The following is a 17,048-nucleotide window of genomic DNA, read 5'->3' on the forward strand; positions in this document are numbered from 1 at the left end:
CCACAACACCAGTGCTCAGGCGCAGGGGCGGATCTGGGGGCGGATCTGGGGGCGGATCTGGGGGCGGATCTGGGGGCGGATCTGGGGGCGGATCTGGGGGCGGATCTGGGGGCGGATCTGGGGGCGGATCTGGGGGCGGATCTGGGGGCGGATCTGGGGGCGGATCTGGGGGCGGATCTGGGGCAGAGCTGGGGGCGGAGCTGGCAGCCGCCTCAGCACAGGCAGCGGTGAGCTATGACCCAGTGGCGGTGCTCTGCTGACAAGCATGGCCTTTATCCAGTGCTTGCACAAAGAGTGAAATGACCCAAAGAGTCTTGACTTCTTGAAGGAAGGAAAGTGAAGTAAAATAGAGGCCAATGAAAAATATGTGTGTGTGTGTGTGTGTGCTCGCGCTGTTTCTTCTAGATTCATCTGTGTGTGTATGTCTAGCCTGGTTAAATGTCACCTTAACTCAGCTAACAATCATGCACTTCCCAGATGGCCTCTCATGGATGGAAACATAAGATAAGAGAAGCCGGCGTTCCCTCAGGCTGCTGGATAAGTGCCAACACTTCACCGGCTGACCTGTCCAGGGATTTCTCTGAACCAAGGCTTGATTCTAGAGCCTTTCATTCCTACCTCTCTGTCTGGCCCGGACATCACTTGCTTCTGGGCCATACCTCCCATCTTTCTGGGCTCAACATTCCCAGCCGCTACGTTGTGTAGCTTCTGGAGACAAAGTGATGTCCACATTTCACACAGTGAGATGTAAGCAGTTCTGTTCTGCTTTACGAGACGGGGTAGATGCTTATCACTAACAATATAATAATAAGGGAGTTGGCAAATGACAGTGTGGGTAGAATTTAGAAAAGCTGGGAATGGAAGCATCTTGAACCAACAATAATGGTAATTTATTTCAACAAGGCTCTATTGTGATTGGCAATGTGAACTTCTGCACCGGGAGAGAAGCCTGGGAAAGTCTAAGACAGAGCTACCTTGGTGGCATAGTTCTAAACTTCCACCGCGTGCGCTGTATGTGGATGGGTTCATTTCTGACCTCCTTTTGGGGCTTTGGTGCGGGCTGTTATTTATTGCCTTCAGAGCAACTTATTCCATTTCACATTGAACTACAGCATATTGTTTTTCTGCTGTGTGGAAATATTGCCGGTCTGTGTTCACGCCAGGCTGCTCCAGGCTTTGAGCTGCTTCGTCTCATTTTCTAACCATAACTATCTGATTGTAGGTGTAACTATTAATTTATGTCCCTGGGATACTTGAATCATAGATGGCAGGAGAAGTCACAGCCTTAGGAAAAGATGTCTTTCAATGGAGATTAGGTCCAGAAACTTCTATTAAAATAGAATGAGTTTAAGCCCACATTGAATTTGTATTTAGATAACCTTGTGCTTTTCATCATCTAATTCTAGAATAGTTATGAATGAGAGAAAGCCCTGTTGGGTTATGCCTGTGGAAGGGAAATAAACACATAATCTTCATCAAACTGCCCACCATCATTCTGCTTTAGCAGCTAGGAGTCCACTTAAGCAGCGTCAACAAACTGTGCTCACATTTGCTCTGAAATCGAAATTTACCACTAAGGCTTTGAATCCCTTCTTTATCTAAATTTCTTCCCCACCCCTAGAAGTTCCCTTCTTCCAAATGAAACAATGCTTTTCTTAAGTGCAAAGCTCATGTGCTTACCCACCAAGCAGAAACCCGTGGGAGTCAAAGGCTGCAAATGGCAGACTGCACGCTGTAGGTGAGAGGCTAGAGTTTGGTCCTATCCAAACTTGAATAAAAGGCATGCCTGATACTCATTGTCTCTGTCTTCATTTTAAGTTGGCCTGCAGACCCCTTCTAGATGGATGGATGATTAATTATAGGGATCCCTTTGTGTTATAAACACCGGAGATGATGAACAGGTACTGGTTCACACATCACTCAAAGAAAGACACAAGGTTGTGGAAGAGGTTGCGGAGTCTACTCTGTTTAGAAGCCATCGATCTGCTCCATTTTCCTTATAATCAGGAACAATTATGGAACGAAAAATGGTTCCCAAGGTCAAGAGCCATTTCCCCCTTGTTTTAGTGACCTTCCTGTTGCCATGACAAAACACCATGACCAAGGCATTCTATAAAAGAAAGCATTTAATTAGAGGCTCATTGTTCTAGAAGGTTAGTGTCCATGACCATCATGTCAGCAGGCAGATATGCATGGCATTGGAGCAGTAGCTGAGAGCTTACATCAAATCCACAGGCAAAAGGCAGAGAAAGAGAGAACTAGCTGGAATGAAACCTCACTGCCTACCCCCAGTGACACACCTCCTCCATCAAGGCCACACCTCCTAATCCTTCCCAAACAGTTCCACCAACTGGAAACCAAGCATTCAAACACATGGGCCTGTGGAGGCCAGTAATTCAAACCACCACATCCCATTTTGCTTTACAGCACTGTCACTTCTGATGTTAGACATTGTGTGCATCCCAAGCACACACTTGCATGCTAATTTACAATTTGCAGAAGCATCATGAATCTTGACCCAGAGGTCCTGCAGTGTGTGCATTAAGCAGTTGAACTCAGGTCTCTCCTCTGTCTTGTTTTCAGGGAAGATTCTGAGCAGAAAGACACATGCCTGGATGAAGCCACCCAGGGCTTTGGAGCTGCATCTTGGTTCTGTTGCCAAGGTGCAGACCCCCTACACTCTTATTGTTTCCTGTCAGTATGTCTAGGTGGATAGATTCTAGTCTTTTTGTAACTTTCCAAGTTTCAAATCACAGATGAAACAAAACAAGGATTTATCTAAGTAGTAACCAGATTTGTAACCCTTGTGAACTCAGCATTTGAGGCAGGTGACCTACACAGCCTCTAATTGGTCGTTTTGGGCACTTGGTTAATATCCTGACTAAGAACAACACTCCACTGGGTTATCTTAATTTCGGTTTGTTCCTCATATTCTTTTACCCGCCTGAGGACTTCCACAAGTGGCCCCTGAAGTAATCTATAAGGAGCTCAGTCCCCGGGAGCCTGTGTCACCCACTCCACGTGTTAAGCAGTTACTGCAATGTTTAGTTGTCATTTCCCAATTTAGCTTTTTGGTTCTTTCATGTCCTCCCATCAAACCCCACTTTTCAATGTCCCTCTGAGACAGGCGGCCCTTTTAAAGATCTCTCTGCACACTCAGTACTGCTGGTCCAGTTCAGATAGCCTCTGTGCAGTGATTGTGTCAGGACTCTTTACAATTCGTTCCTTAGAAATTTTCCTTGGTCTCATGCCATGGCAGCACCAGGTTTCTCGGCAAACCATGGGAAATGAGCACAGAGACCAACTAAGCCAGTGTTTCGTGAGCCCAGATCCCCACCCCTGAGAAGCACTTTGTTAGTTGATGAAAAAATTTATGGAGACTCTGAACTCACACTTTGATCATGTCCACAAACATGATGCGGACTTTCACTCAACGCAGAAAGCAATTTCTCTTTACCAAAATGTCTCACCAATGTGCGAGGCATTTTATATAAGAAAAAAAAATAGGGAAATGAAATTAGCTCATAATCCCTTCGTACTGAACAAAGCGTGAATGAAGCCTGATAGGTCCTGGGATTGTGCATTCTGACCCAGACAGACCAACTCTCAGGACCACAGGATGAACATGAAGCCGAACACATATTGTATCTTTGTTTTAGGCTTGGAAAATGGGGGCAAACAGCGATTCCTTTTGTTGTTTCTGAACAGATCTCGATTTGGAAAGTGTTGAAGTCATTACTGAGGGATGCAACCAAATATTTGAAGCAGAACAAAGGAAGTTAAGGATGCACCTGGGAAATAATAAAGCAGTGTCTAGCCTGGATAATTCAAGTTAATAGATCCACAAATGAGCCGTCCTGATCTCTGTCAATCAGCAGGGGGTCCTTTTGTCAAGCCATGAGCATCCACACCAGGAAAGACCCATTTAGAGCACAGAGCAGACACCACTTGCTATCCAAAGCAGGGAGACCCAGGGTGTCTTCAGCTCAAATCAAGGAATTCTTACACCCTGAGGTCTGGGGAGTACCAAAAAGAGAGAACCAATCCATGGTGCTCTGTGTATCTGACTGACATCAGAGTGTGGTAGGACTGGAGGGGGCCCAGGAAACCCTGCATCAGAGGAAGGGGAGGCATTTGCTGAAATGTTTTCAATGGACAGGAGTGTGCAAAAACAGCTACATTCATACTTTAGATGAAATAGAAATTTTTTTCCAAGAGATATTTTCCGAGAGCATACGATGATTATGTGTTTATGTGGCTCACTTAGTGGCTGCAGATGACACAAACTCGGCACAGATGTGATTTCCACTCCCATGCTTGGTGAGCAGCTCCCACTAGAAACACCAGAAAGAGGGAAACAGTGAGAAGAAAAAGGGGTTGATGTACAGGAGTCAAGCTGGAAACTGAGAAGGGGTACAACTTCAGAACGCATGCTTAAAGATCATGGTTTTAACCTTCCGTCTTACTTCAAATGCATCCCGATGTGTTTCTGTTCTCTTTGATATCAGTGGGAGCATAAAGCAAGACAGATGGCATTAATGGCCTTCCATGCCAATAGCCAAACTCCCTGCCCAACTGTAACAATAATGTCCTTTCAGATCTTAATAACACCTGTCACCCTGGGGACTCATGACCCTCCTGGAATCTCATTATAGGCAACGTTCCCATTGGGCAGGCTGTCTGTTGTGCTATTCTCTGGCAGGGAGGAATCATATTCAGGGTGTGCAAATGGCTTAATATTGTGACTCAGGTTGGCTAATACATTTTAAAATGTCCCTTAAAAACAATGAAACTCCCAGTAACCCACACTATACATTGGTTTACAATGGATCTAATTGTTGTATTAATTTTTACTGACACACCCCTTGACCATGTTTTGATGAAAGAATAATTGTGATTGTGTGTGTTTTATCCTGCGACTACAAAATTACCCAAGATCTCTTCCCAGAAGTCTCTCTCCCACATCTTACCACTTTGGAATTGAGGGTGGGGGGGATGGTTCAGTCTGTCACTCATGGGGATATTTAAGGATATAATGGTTCAGGAAACCATTGAGCACAAGATCTTCCCTCAGAAAGGCACTGCACATAGAACACTGGGTCTCTGTAGCACTTTCATCAGCTGCACTCTGAAGGGTTCATCACCCCTGTCACCCACCCTCTCAGCCTCCAGTGGAGCCCATAACTGTATCAGTGTCTTTATTAGTAACTACCAGTATATGCTCTGAACAGAGGAACGCCATCTGTGTTCCAAGTACACACCAAGTGTTTAAATATCAACTGTGTATCTTCGATTATTTAGGATGTGTTCAGTCAAATTAGTGAATTCATTTTACTGAATATGTAGAAAGGGATCTCCAGTCTTTATTTTGTTGGATTTTGCCACTTTTTATATCCAGCTCTGTAAGTCTGGGGTATGGGCTTTGGCAAGGGTGTTTCCCAGCATGGGCTGACTCTGCTTCCAACATTTCAACAGGCAGAAGTAGCAGTAACCAGGACTGTATTGACTACACACTCAAATCATATGATCCTGTCTGCACTGTGGCAGGCCCTTGGCATATATGTTTCCTATGAAGCAGTCCCATTGGTACTCTTTACTAGACATGGATAGACCTGAGGCCCACAGACAGAAGAACCCTTGGCCTCATCAGCCACAGCCCTCTCTCCATACATAGGGCTAGAAAGTTCCACTCAGAGCCCGTGGACTGTAGAGCCCGTATACTTTGTCAGCTATGGGAAGAACTTTTGCCCAAGCTGACCCCATTGTATCACTGTGAGGTCAGCAGCCCTAAAGTAGGACTAGCTATCTATGTGCAAGGCTAAGTGGGAAGTGAAGTGATGGCCTCTTCTCCAAAACTCAGGGTGGATTTCCCAGCACCGGCAGCACAGGGGCCTCGAGGGAGCACACCCTGCACAGCTGTATGGGGCTCTCATGGTGATGCCGCTCTGTTCTCAAGCTTCCCTCTCTTTATCTAGAGGAGGGAACCAGGGGTCTGAGCCGGCCACCCAGACTCATAGGTGTGCTATGAAGGCGAACGCATCCTCCTTTGCTGACCAAGGACAAAAGAGTTTCCCAGTGAGAAAACACCTGACTGCTGTGTTCGTTTATACCATATAATATCCTGTATTCACATCAATTCGGAAAACTCTTTGCTTTATCTTTCAATGTGCATGTACATGTGTGCACACATGCACACACATGCAAATACACACTTGCGTACATGCACACACATGTACTCACATGCTCTCTCTCTCTCTCTCTCACACACACACACACACACACACACACACATTATTTTTACTCTCTGTATGTTGTCATTATCTCAGTGACTATGATGTCTCTTTCCCCCTGTGTGGATGTATGGATAGTTGCACCTTTCTAAGGAGAATGAACTTGGCAATCACCAGTGCTGTGTGTCTCACAATCTTGAAGTTCACAAGTTGTTTATCTCAGAGCACCCGAAATAGTGCTCTGTTCTGTGAACATGAATGATAGAAAAATGATGATTTTTCTTTCTGCTTTCTTTAAAACACTATATTTTTTATTTATGTTTATGTGCCAACACGTTTGTCTGTGTACTACATACATGAAGGCGTCTGCTGAGAACAGAAGAGGGCATCAGATCCCCTGGAATCGCGCTTATAAGCGGTTGTGAGCTGCCTGATGTAGGTGCTGGGATCTGCACTCAGGTCCTCCGCAGGAGCACTGTGTTCCCTTAATTGCTGAGCCATCACTCCAGCCCCAAATAACGGTTTCCCATTCAATTTTCCAGCCAATGGTTTTCCATTACATTTCTTAACGTTCACAAATTGAGCAAACTCAGATTTATTCTATCCTTGCATTACATACTTTGAGAAATGCAGCTTCTAAATTTTCTCTTGAAAAGCGTTCAGCCTACTTAGATTGGACTGTACTTCTGGTGCCTGGCATCTACATTGTGCCTCAACTCCAAGAAGTTAAAAGTGACAATTGCCCCAGATTCTTCCCTTTCTGCTTCACTTCCCAGGACCCATGTCCTCCATCTGTCTCTCTCTGAACTCATCCTCACAGGAAGCCTCCTCCCTGTGCAACCCCCTGAACTCACCCTACAGCTATTTGCTCTTGCCAGTTCAAGTCCAACAACAAGCCTCCCCTCACCACAAGAGCTTCTCTTCGATGCTTAGGCCCTCTTAGACATCTTATCTGTGTGCTAAACACTTACACAACACTTGGTACTTTATTCTGTTAAGGAGAAAAAAATGAGTATTTTACCGTCCTTTTCTTTGCTTGCTTCTCTGCGCTCCAGTGGACTTTAAATCCTCATGTGCGTATAAACCCTCTCTCTGCGTTTATGCTTAACTGGGAATTTTGTTTGCAGATTTACAAAACTAGTTCATTTTGGCTGAAAAACTCTCGATAACATTCAACTCAAAATTGATCACAGGATAGAAGATATTTAAAAAAAAACAAAAATATTTTGAACCGTGATTTGTATTCATAACTCAAAGTGACAGATGGAAGGCACTTGAACTTGTTAACATGAAGGACCTGGCAGGGCCATGCTAATACACGGTGACTCTGCAGAAGCAGGAGTGTGTCCTGGTGCTGTCTGTCTGCCTTCCCAAATGGGTAACTCGTGACCATCAAGCTTGTCACTCACAGTTCTGAGGCCATAGTCAAGGCTCCGGGAGTCTTCCTACTTCTTTATCTCATGATGGAGGTGAAAGGGCAAGGACTGGGACATCCTGTGATGATGGCATTAATCCCCCCTCGGAGTCAGAGCTTGTGGCTTAACCACCTCAAAGACCCCCATTTCTCAATGCTATCTCCATGGCAACCAAGTTTCACCGTGGGGAGGAAGACATTGAAACCATGGCACCGTGGCTTCCACCAGGGCCTATATGATGTTCTTTTGCCGTCCTGTCTTCTGAGGGTCTGTGGGATGAACGTGTAGGTTTCTTTCTAAAATGAGACAGACAGAGGTAGCAACAGTGTGTGACTCAAAGCTGCATGCAGATTCTCCCTCTCTCTTTCTCTCTCTCTCTCTCTCTCTCTCCCTCCCTCCCTCCCTCCCTCCCTCCCTCCCTCCCTCCCTCCTTCCTTCCCTCTGCAGGTTCTGGAAATCCATGTAGAAATTGGGGCAAGAAACAGCCATCTGCAGCTCCAGTCATTAAAGGGAAAAATCCCAAAGTTTTCAGAGTGCAAAGCTTGCCTTCCCTGTTACAGTTCATGTACCTTTCTAATTTCCTTTAAAAAATGTTTTTATATATTTTACATCGTGTACGTACTTGTGTCTGTGAGTCTGAGCACACATGTGTCTTATAGCACATGTGTGGAAATCAGAGGACAACCTCAGGGGTCAGTTCTCATCTCGCCCTGTTAGAAACAAGGTCTCTTTGTTCACTGCTGCACATACAGACTGGATGGCTCCTGATCTTTGGGAGGTTCTCCTGTGGTCTCCCCATCTTGCTGCTGGGGTGCTGGGAGGACAGGCATCTGCTGCCTCATCTGCCTTTGCCTGGGGTTTGAGTTCAGGTGTTCACACTTGTACAGCAATCGTTTTACCCTCTGGATGGTCTCCCTAGTCCCTCACTTTTCTATGTATTTATTTCTGGGATCTTCCGGGGATGGGATCTCAGGAATTGCCAGGATACCAGCACACATAAATTCTTTACTTAAATGATGCAATATTTACAAATCCATACACAAATTCTGCTGTGTACTTCAAATCATCTCTGGATTACTTATTACCCTACACAGCATGTAGCAGCTCTACCGCACAGTGTAGGGAATAAGAAAAAGCAAGGTTTTCGGTACAGATGTGTTAATTTTTGAACATTTTCAATTTGCAGTTGTGTATGTGGATAAGGGTAGCAACTGTCATCTGGCTGTATGTACCACCAGTGTTCATCTCCTTTGTTTTTTTTTTGTTTTTTTTTTTGTTTTTTTGGTTTTTCGAGACAGGGTTTCTCTGTGTAGCTTTGCACCTTTCCTGAAACTCACTCGGTAGCCCAGGCTGGCCTCGAACTCACAGAGATCCGCCTGGCTCTGCCTCCCAAGTGCTGGGATTAAAGGCGTGCGCCACCACCGCCCAACTCATCTCCTTTGTTTTATTTTGACATATTTTTTTCTAGATTCCTAGGAAGAGTCTTAGTTGAACTTAATTCATTCATATTTCACATCCTCAGTGTTTGGTTCAGTGAATTGTGTGTGAGCCTTGCCTTGTCCACGGGCCGTTCTGAGTGCAGAGGCAGCACATCCTTCTACAATTACTGCTTCACTGTCCTTCACACCCGATGTCCCCTTGAAGGAGCTGGTGAAGGCGTTTGGGCTGGTGCCCCAGTGGGAACACGAATTCGTGACCTTTGTGAGATAATTCAGTGATTCATTTGAGTGCATCTTTATATCTTTTACCTCCGTAACCACATTTTTAATTTACCCCAGGAGACAATTAGAGAGAACAGGTAGCATACATGCAGAGACCTCAGATCCCTTGCCACCCCCAAACTTAAAAACAGCAGAAATGTCAAACAATAGAGCAGTTGTTGGATATATTTAGGTGCTTTTGTAATTCATCCCAGGTAAGAATGGTCCCTAAACCATTGAAAGTAACTTTCTTGAAGAATATTTAAAGACACAGGAAACTTCTCATAATATATTTGAAAGTAGGAAAAATTATCCCCATAGGATAAGCATATCTCAGAATTTGTAAGGGGATAATTTATGAAATCCATGTAAAGGCAGGATTATTACCTCTGAGGTATGTTTTAATTTTTAAAATAATTTATGCTTTCAATTATTTTTTCAAACTCTTAATTTTATTTGTGCATTGCTTTTATAATAATAGAGAAGAAAGATGGTTTTATTTTACATGATATGAGGATTAAGTGGTCCAGTTTAGGAATAACCTAGACACACAACATTCCTCCTGACTATATGTGGCAAGCATCCTGGTGATACTTGATTTTTTTTTTTAAGTCCTCACAATCTGAGCAGCAATCAGAAATGTGACTTTCCAGAATTACTCCCCAGCATGAACATTAATAGCCTATGGGAATGAAGTGTGCTAAGTAAACCAAGCTTTGCAGTATGTTTGGCAAGAAAGGGAGCATAGACATGAACGTTAGCACCCAGGGAGCTGGAGCTGTTGGGGCCTCACTCACTGTTGCCCCCCTAAGTCCCAGGTACCACTGAAGTGACTGATTTCCAGCTGTGACTGGATGGCTTGAGAGCTGGGGTAGAAAGGTGGCCCTGGGCAGAATGCTCACTGTCAGAAGCACAGACATGACATTCCACATGGAGTTCTTGGACCTGTACTCACATAAAAGAAACCAAGGAAGGACCTATGGCTGAGTCACAGCTGTTCTTATACACACTGTGTGCAGCACCTCACAGAGGGCGTGAGTTGGGGCCTCTCTGGATTCAAGTGGGTGGCTCGTCTTTCCTCAGACCACTTCCAGTGAACAATATCGAGCAGGAAGAGCGGCTGCTTTATGGCTGTTTCGGGCTTGCTTTTGGGGGGCAGTATACTGTTTGTCTCATAAAACATTTGGCAAAACAAATACTAGATCAGACAAATGAAATGTGTCTCTCACTGAGAAATATAAACCGTTTCACAACGGGATTCACAAGGTGCATGGCTTGCCCTGACCACCCATCCAAGCACAGCTGTGTGCTAATCTCACTAATGCCTTCTTCCCACAGTTCTGACAGAAACTCAATCCAGCTCAGAGAAGTTCCTTATGTTGTGATAAAATGCTGGACAGAAATCATCACAGGGTGATGGGAGGGCAAGGGTGTCTTGGTGCACAGGTTCTGAGAATTTGGGTCATCGAGGCAGGCCAAGGAGCCATGGCGGAGTTGCTCCTGGCCATGGTGTGGGACCTGTTATTGCTGCTTCCACACCTTTGCAAATCAGAAAGCAGAGAGAATGGCGCTTGGAGCAGGGCTGAGCTAGAACCCTCAAAGGCCTCTGCCTAGGGATCTGTGTCTGTGAGCCAGGACCCACAACTTCCCAAAAGAGCCAGAAAGGGTAATACACAGAAAGTAAGAGATTGTGGGACGTTCAGCCCTAAATGAGTATGTGTATCAGATCTGCTCCCCCAAGGCTCAGGGAGAAGAAAAGGCAGAAGATTCTCGGGGAGGTCAGCTGCAAGGCAGCGTTTTCTAGACATATCAGGTCCATTGCTCATGGGAACTCAAGGTAGCTTGGCTGCGTGCACAAGATAAACCAGACAAGATCTCAGTATATATGAAGTGCCACCTTTCCTGAGGAGCTGTTGACAGCTGCTGGGGAAAGAACCAGGGTTCTTTGGGCACGCAGCCCTAGGTAGACTCCCCATGGTCCAGTAGATGGCCCTACACTGGAGACGAATTGCTACATGGTGTTATTAAATAAAAAACATAAATCCAGATGCAGGAGAGACAAGAGAAATAGGAAAAGCCATAGCTAATCTCACCTCACCAACTCTGCCGCTTCCAAAGAGAGAAAGTCTCACTTCCTGTATGCCAATACCTATATGCCTTGCTCTTCTGCCATCTGATTTGCTCTCTCAGCCCAGCTACATCACTTCCTCTTTCTGCCCAGCTCTATCACTTCCTGACTGTACAGACCTCCAAACCTCTATGGTTGGTGCTGGGATTAAAGGCGTGTATCACCATACCTAACTCTGTTCCCCAGTGTGGCCTTGAACTCACAGAGATCCAGACAGATCCCTGCCTCCCAAGCAATAGGACTAAAGGCGTGTGCTATCATTGCCTGACTTCTATATAGTGGCTGGCTTTTTCCTCTGATCTCTAGGCAAGCTTTTATTTATTAGAGCACAAATAAAATATTACCACATTTCCCCATTTTTGTCTAAAATAAAAAAAATTGTTACTAATATAAGAAAAACTATATACAATAAGTATAATAACTATATACAATATATACAAGCAAATAAATACATCAACAATATCTAGTCCATTTGCATTTGACAAATTCAGTGAAAATATTCCATTATCTATCCTATTTTGGTGAGTCTAAGATGTACCTAATTCACTTTCTATCCTAACTTATATTACTAATAGAAAACTATCTTATGTCTTTCAAATGTATACACTTCATACTTCTTAGTGAGTTTCTTTTCTGAATTTCTTAATAAGGAAAACTGTAACTACAACTATCTAATTTTCATCTCCCACAGAGACCCAAGAAGGAAATAATATTATCTAGTAAAACAGGAAGTGCAAACAAGTGACTACAAAAAAATGTGAATTATGACAGAAATAGTCAGCTATAGCTTTTCCTATTTCTCTGGACTTTCAGGTTTTCACTCCTATATCTGGCTCCATGTTTTTTTTATTTAATACGACCATTCAGCAATTTGTCTACAGTTGGCGCCCAATGTGGGGCAAGATTTTCCACCTAAAACCTGAGAGAGCTTAAGAAGAGATTATAAATGTAGCTAAGAGCACCTTCCTAGTTCATGTTGCTCATGGCAGGCCAAGGTACAGTCACGTGTCCCCTGGCTGTGGCTGGTTCATGGAGCTACAGCATGGTGGATTCATGCCAAGTTACACAGAGGTTTCTCTAAGCCATACAGCATACTGCATGATGCATTTAGCTCTTGCTACTACAGACAAAAAAAACGGTTTCTGGGCTACATGCTGCTTTGATGGAGGCATAGACCCACTGCTTCCAAGAGTTGATGGTGCACATGGCTCCCAGAGCTGGTGGTATATTGGGAAGCTGAAGTGGGCGGAGTCAGCAGCCAAGGCTTCTGCTTCAGTACTAGCCACTGCAGTTTAAAGCAATAGATTCACAATAAGGCAGATTCAGATGGAGTAAGACCTAAATGGTTTGTAATGTGTGTAAAAATGTATGTGGGCTTGGAAGAGAAAAAAATGAATATATATAATGTATATAAAATATTTTTTAAAAATAAAGTCTTTAAAGAGACAGTAAAGGTAATATAAAAAATAAGCCATGTAAAGGTGGATATTACACAGAGAATCTGGATTTTGTTGTCTTTGGGATTTTTAACTGCAGAAAGACATTTGACTGCAAAGGCTGCTGAGTTAAATCAATATATATATTTTAAAGGTATCTTGACTTTAAAATTTGTGCTTAAGGATATGTTGTTTTGGAAAAGAAGTTCTGCTTTATTTCCACAGAAGATGAGAATCTATGGATTGCTTCTAAGCTAGTATAGTTTGACCAAGGAAGACCCATTGAGAGTTCTCCAGATTTTCCAACATCTAAAACAGCTTCAAGGCAACTGGCTCAGACAATGCAGCCTCACAGACTATTCCAGTCAAGACTTGACCATAATTCTTAATTTTCTCAGGATCCCCATAAGATTGCTAGTGCCTTCAACCAGCAGGAAATAATATGAGAAGCTACACCCAAATTCCCAAAATATTGTTTATAAATGTTTATTTTTATTTAAAGCAGGTTGATTATAAATGCAATCTCTTTCCAAAGAAGAAAAGGGGATATAGATATGATAGGATGAAAGGGTGATTATTGAATCCACATTTAAAGAGCAACAGCTTGTTTGAAATGTTTTATGTTGCTATGGATTTTAGTTTATTTATACAAATTTAAAGTTAATTTTGTTATACTGTATGTATATTTATAATCTTGTTTAAGGTATTATGCTTGTGCAGCTCATTTGAAATTATAATATATAATTAAGAAATACAGATTAATAGTCATCTAGGATAATCAAATTTATAGTCATGTTAGTTAAGTTTTTTAGGTATATAAAGGTATACTCCAATTAGGTAGGTAATCTTCAAACACTTCAAAGACCTACAGAATATGGTATTTGAAATGTTTTTAAAAATTAGACTTTTCTGGACAGTGAGACACGTCTGCTCCTGGCAGCACCAACTTACTTCAAAGAGGAAGATGGACATTGAAGACACTCTATATGGAGTTTATCTTTTTCTTGGCAAAAGATAGCCATTTGGGAAAGAAACTGTTCTTGCCTACACTGCTTGATAAAATGTTGTATCGACTGGACATACAGGATCCATAGGAAGGTGACCACTAAATTTTGCCAAAACAAGGTGAGATGTTCCTTCAAGTTCCTGCTTTGCAGAGGAGACTGCCAGCCATTCTATAAGACACAGGAAGAAGTGACTGAGAGAATCTAGGCCTATAGGCTGAAGATGGATGCCCCAATGTCACTGCAGAGGAACTTTGGGTGACTGTCCAGGCAGCCAACTGTCTCTGTCATTCTAGATTTTTGAAAGTTGCTTACAATGCATTTCCTGTTTACTTAGGTAATATTATATCCTTCTGAGGTCTTTGATGTAGTTGAAGACTAAACAGTTACAGTTTTCCTTGGTTATGATAAAAGATAAGTTAGATATGAAATTTTAGACTCACAAATATAAGATAGATGATAAAATATTTTCTTTAATTTTGCCAAATACAAATAGACTAGATATTGTAACTGTGATTCTTGCTTGATAACTATTCTATTATATGTAATTTTACTATGTTAAAGTTAAAACCTTCCTTTTTGATTACACAGAAAAGGGGAAATGCTATGTGATAATGCTTTTGCACACTGGTTTAATAAAATGCTGATTGGCCAGTAGCAGGAAGTATAAGTAGGGTGAGTAGATAAGGAGAATTCTGGGAAGAGGAAGGGCAGAGTCAGGAATTGCCAGCCAGATCATAGAGGAAGCAAGATGACAAAGCAGAACCGAGAAAAGGTACCAGGCCACAAGGCTAAACATAAGTAAGAATTATGGGTTAATTTAAGTGTAAGAGCTAGTTAGTAATAAGCCTGAGCTAATGGCCGAGCAATTATAATTAATATATGCTTCTGAGTGATTATTTTATAAGTGGGCCATGGGACTGTGGGGGCCTGATGGGACCTGATAAACCTTCTGAGTACACTACACCATTCACATACTAGGAGCAGTAAATGAGATTTTTTTCTTTTTCTTTTTCTTTCTTTCTTTCTTCCTTTCTTTTTTTAGGGGCCATGAGTTTACTAAACTTGAGATGCTCTAGGAGGGTTGCTGTGTACAGCAACAGCAGAACATGATAGGGAAGGCCTGTTGTGGCAGACTTGGATTTTAGGGGTATTGTTCCAGTTCTTGTCTGCTCTGATTTATCTTTCCTCAAATTATCTGCTCCTGATGTAGGGGATTCTCTTTCATTTCTCAAATCAAGTCTAATCCTCACCCCCCAGAAGACAGGATTGGACACAACAGTCTTGATAGTCCCCCACTGCTCTCTGGTTTCCAAGTCTTTCTGGAAAAGATTAATTGGAGGAATCTAAATAAGGGTCTAACCATCTCAATTGTGTCCATAAAAAAAATCTCAAGGAAATATGCACAGGCAACAACTTATACTAGAAACATCAACTGGAATTAACAGCAGGACAATGTAAGATCTAAATGGCTGGAGAGGGAATTTACTGAGTTCACAGTAGAATGGTGAAGGACCCCGAAGGAGGGCGTTCCTTTTGGCATGTGAGCAGAAAACCCCGTGAACCTGTTGGAAATATGAACTCCAAGAAACGAAGAAGGAAAAGCAAACAAAAACAAACAAACAAAGCTCTAAACATGAGTGTTAACACTTGTGTACATCTGCCAGGATTCTCAGTCCAACCATCCCGGTTTTGATATTCAGAGAAACACGGCGGAATTGCTGACATGCATGCTGCATAAATGGCTATTCACTGAGTGAATGCCTCGGCTTTCCTGTGACTGCTTTCCCTGCCTGACCAATATATCAAGCACGGTAGTTGTTTTGTGCTCTGAAAAACTTGCTCCATTACCATAGTAACCTCTTCGTGTTGGCGGAAGCTGATGTCATTCAAACTATTATTCATTCTTGGTGAATTGATACCCAGAGTGCTAATAAGTCTTGGGAGATTAAAAAAAAAAGAGCTAAATATACATACTGGCTAAACATTGCTTAACCCTTTCCCCTAAGGGCCCTTGAACATCCAGTGAGAGCAGAGGACACTTCAGGAGGCCATCTGTGGTCAGGCTTTTTATACAGTACAAGCTTGTGTTAACTCACAGCTTCTTCAGTGGGTGTGTGTCACTGTGTTCGTCCTGTAGGGCTGCTGTGACAAAACACTGCAGACTCTGTGGTTTAAATAACAGAAGCTGATTTTATCATCATTCTGAAGAGAGCCCAAGCTCAGAGGACTTGGCGAGGCTTTAGTCTGTGCTTCTGAAGGACTACCTTCCTGTGGAAGGCAGGACAGAGGGCTGTTTAAAAAACTCCATGGAAAGGGAGATGATTGGGGATCTCAGAAAGTGGTCTTAATAAAATGACACAGATGGAAACCTCATTTCCGTGGCTGTGGGGACCTGAAAATAGAGTAGGGGACACACAGAGTCCAACTTATGAAGATTAGGAATGTGGGAAGTGATAACATGAGGTGCCAGGGAGAGGAAGACGACTTCCTGGCTTGTGATGGAGAATATTGATGTGCAGTCAGCTAGCATGAGTGAAGGAAAGTCATTAGGAGATGAGAGAGAGAAAGGGGGGCATCTTCATGGAGCAAGGTCACCTAGTGATCAGGGAGATTCTCCATGGAGGGAAGGGCTCACAGGCTTGGAAAGGCAGGACAGGAAGACAGAAGTCTTCTAAGAACTTGAGGTACCAGGCACCTGGATTGTTAAGGCCTGACAGAGTCCCAGCTGAAGGGCCGCTGCTCAGTGGATGGAAGAGAAGGGCTTGAAACTGACAAACTTTGTGCTCGAAGAGAGGACGTGTCTCCAATGGAGCATTTCAGGAACCTCTGTGAGATATGGACTTCTTTCCAGGAAGAGCACTGTTCTTTTACTTTTTCTCTTTACTGGAAACATAATAACAATACATATTTGTCGGACACAGTAAGAAAATTCAGCACATGTTCGCAGGGTCTAATTATCTAATTATCTAATTATCAAATGAAGGTCATTAGAATTTCCGGTGTTGTCACCTCTTTGGAGGCTTTACACACCTCTCTTGCTCTGTTGTAAAGCACACCTCGTCCTTCTGTGCTGCTCCAGCCTGTCCCCTCCTGTCCCCCAGCTTTTCCTCCCCTCTTACCCTCTAGAGTGGC

The sequence above is a fragment of the Peromyscus eremicus genome, chromosome 17 (genome assembly GCF_949786415.1).
Source record: "Peromyscus eremicus chromosome 17, PerEre_H2_v1, whole genome shotgun sequence".
In the NCBI taxonomy this organism is placed as follows: domain Eukaryota; kingdom Metazoa; phylum Chordata; class Mammalia; order Rodentia; family Cricetidae; genus Peromyscus; species Peromyscus eremicus.